Source organism: Chiloscyllium punctatum, chromosome 30, assembly GCF_047496795.1.
Source record: "Chiloscyllium punctatum isolate Juve2018m chromosome 30, sChiPun1.3, whole genome shotgun sequence".
Taxonomy (NCBI): Eukaryota; Metazoa; Chordata; class Chondrichthyes; order Orectolobiformes; family Hemiscylliidae; genus Chiloscyllium; species Chiloscyllium punctatum.
In genome coordinates this window covers 79,712,912-79,715,388 of record NC_092768.1, presented here as the reverse complement: position 1 = coordinate 79,715,388, position 2,477 = coordinate 79,712,912, and the positions used below count along the sequence as shown (strand labels likewise).

General features: G+C 48.3%; 1 non-coding gene across 1 annotated transcript; it reads right to left on the bottom strand.

Annotated features, from left to right (window-relative positions):
* Positions 1-554: 554 nt before the first annotated feature.
* Positions 555-636, bottom strand: trnas-gcu (transfer RNA serine (anticodon GCU)). The gene has a single exon. It is a non-coding gene; the product is annotated as a tRNA-Ser (tRNA).
* Between the last annotated feature and the right edge of the window lie 1,841 nt (positions 637-2,477).

Sequence of the window (2,477 nt, the reverse complement as noted above, 5' to 3'; positions counted from 1 at the left end):
TTGCTTCCCACATCTTATGTTTATCTGTGTCTTATATCCAGTATTCATCAATGGCGAGAGCAAGGGGGAAAGGGCGAGACCAATGTGTAAGTCTGTCCATGCCAATGCACGGTACCCACATCGGCAATTCTCTACTGTGCATTCACAGCCAGTTTTCTGTGCCGCTACACCCACCCCCTGCACCTTTTGAAATATCTCTATTATTTTGTGGTGTGTCTCTGTGCTCTTACCAGCAAGATGAATCACATCTACCCAACCTGCTCCAGATTTCATGTGATAAAACACTCATTAAGAATCCCATTGCATTAAACATGCACATCGCATCTCTCGTTATTTCGTTTCCCTGGATCTCTTTCATAAGATTAACGTTCACAGCAACTTGACTTTGAAAAGAAAATCGCGTTCCTTTTCATTATCCCAATTCAGTCTACATTTCGTTAAGTTCAGGCATCAGTCTCAAATTATTCTTTGAGGTTTTATAATATGGTCGATACAGATAAACTAACCATTGGAGTTCCAATTTCAATAAGACAGCTGTGATAATCCAAAAACAGCGACAAGAGTGGGATTCGAACCCACGTGTGCAGAACACAATGGATTAGCATTCCATCGCCTTAACCTCTCGGCCACCTCGTCGTATAGGGGCAGTATGGTATAACATGATCTCCCAGACCATCACAATCTCATCATCTCTGGGGAATCGCCAATTCACAGCCTCCAACCTCATTGCCCATGAACCCAACACTGCTCGATTCTCCCTCCTTCCTAAGATCTGCTGTCTCTGCCTGCGCCTGTTTAACCCGACTCATCTCTTCTTACCTCAACACCTTCCTGTCTCCCCAGTCCAGGAAATTCTCACCTACGTTTGTGACACCACGTATGCACTTCATCTCCTCCAAGACTTTCATTTCCCTGGTCCACAACGCGTCATCTTCACATTGGAGATCCAGTCCCTGTACACATGCATCAGCTATGACGCAAGTCTCCAAGCCCTCTGTTTCTTCATTTCACCCCATCCCAACCAGTACCCTTCTACCGACACCCTCATCCAACTGGCTAAACTGGTCTTCATCCTCAACAACTTTTCTGTCCAATCCTCCCACTTCCTCCAAACCAAAGGAATAGCCATGGGCACACACATGTGACTTAGCTATGACTGCCTGTTTGTCAGATATGTGGAATTGTCCATCTTTCGCAGTTACTCTGGCACCTCTCTCCACTTGTCCCTCCGCTACATTGATGAATTCATTGGCCCCACTTCCTGCTCCCACGAGGAGGTTGAACAGTTCACCAACCAACACCTTTCCCCCAGAACCCAAATTCACCTGGATCTTCTTGGCAACTCCCTTCCACTTCTTGGACCTGTCCATCACCGTCTCCAGCGAATGACCAATGACAGACATATATTACAAGCCCACCAATTCCCACAGCTTCCAAGACGACACCTCCTCCCACCCCACCTCGTGTAAAAACACCATCCCTTATTCCTAATTCCTCCGCCTCGAGCGTATTTTCTCCCAGAATGACCAATTCCACCTCAGAAAGTCCCAGTTGGTCTTCCCACGTGGTTGATGATGCCCGTCAGTGCATCTCCTCCACTTCACTCACCACCGCCCTTAAACCCCACCCCTCCCGCAACAAGAACAGAATCCCATGGTCCTCAACTTTCACCCCACCAAACTCAGCATAAATCATGTAAGACTCCACCACTTCTGCAATCTCCAAACAGACCCCACTATCAGGTATATATTTCCCTCCACACCCCTATCAGCATTCAGAAAAGACCATTCTCTCCACGAACCCCTAGTCAGGTCTACAACCCCCAATAAACACACACTCCACTTCTGGCATATTTCCCTGCCACCGCAGGAAGGGTAAAAGCAGCTCCCACACCACTCCACTCATCTCCGTCTAAGGCCCCAAGGGATCCTTCCACTTCAGTAAGAAATTCACCTGTACAACTTACAATGTCATCTCCTGCATCTGTTGAATCCAGTGTGGTCTCCTCGACAGCAGGGAGACAGGAAACCTTCTTGCAGCTCATTTCAGAGAACATCTTTGGGACACCCGCAACCACCAACTTCACCGTCCAGTGACTGAACACTTCAACTCCCCCTCCCACTGCGTCAAAGAGTGCAGGTCCTGGGCCTCCTTCAGTGCAAAACCATAACCACCCAATACCTGGAGGACGAACGCCATATATTGCGCCTTGTGAATCTGTCACCTCACGGGATAAGTGTGGTTTTGAACAGTTTCCTCATTTCCCTTGCCCCAAGTCCCAAGCCTCAAACTTGGCACCGCCCTCTGGACCCATTAAATCACTGCTCCTTCTGAACTATCATCTTCTCCCTCACCTTCATCCAACCACCGCTTTCCCCATCCCCCCACCCCCCCACCCCCAAATCCCTTCCAATTATCTCTCAGTCCCGACTCACAAGCCTTATTCTTGTTGAAGGGCTTATGCCTGAAACGTGGAT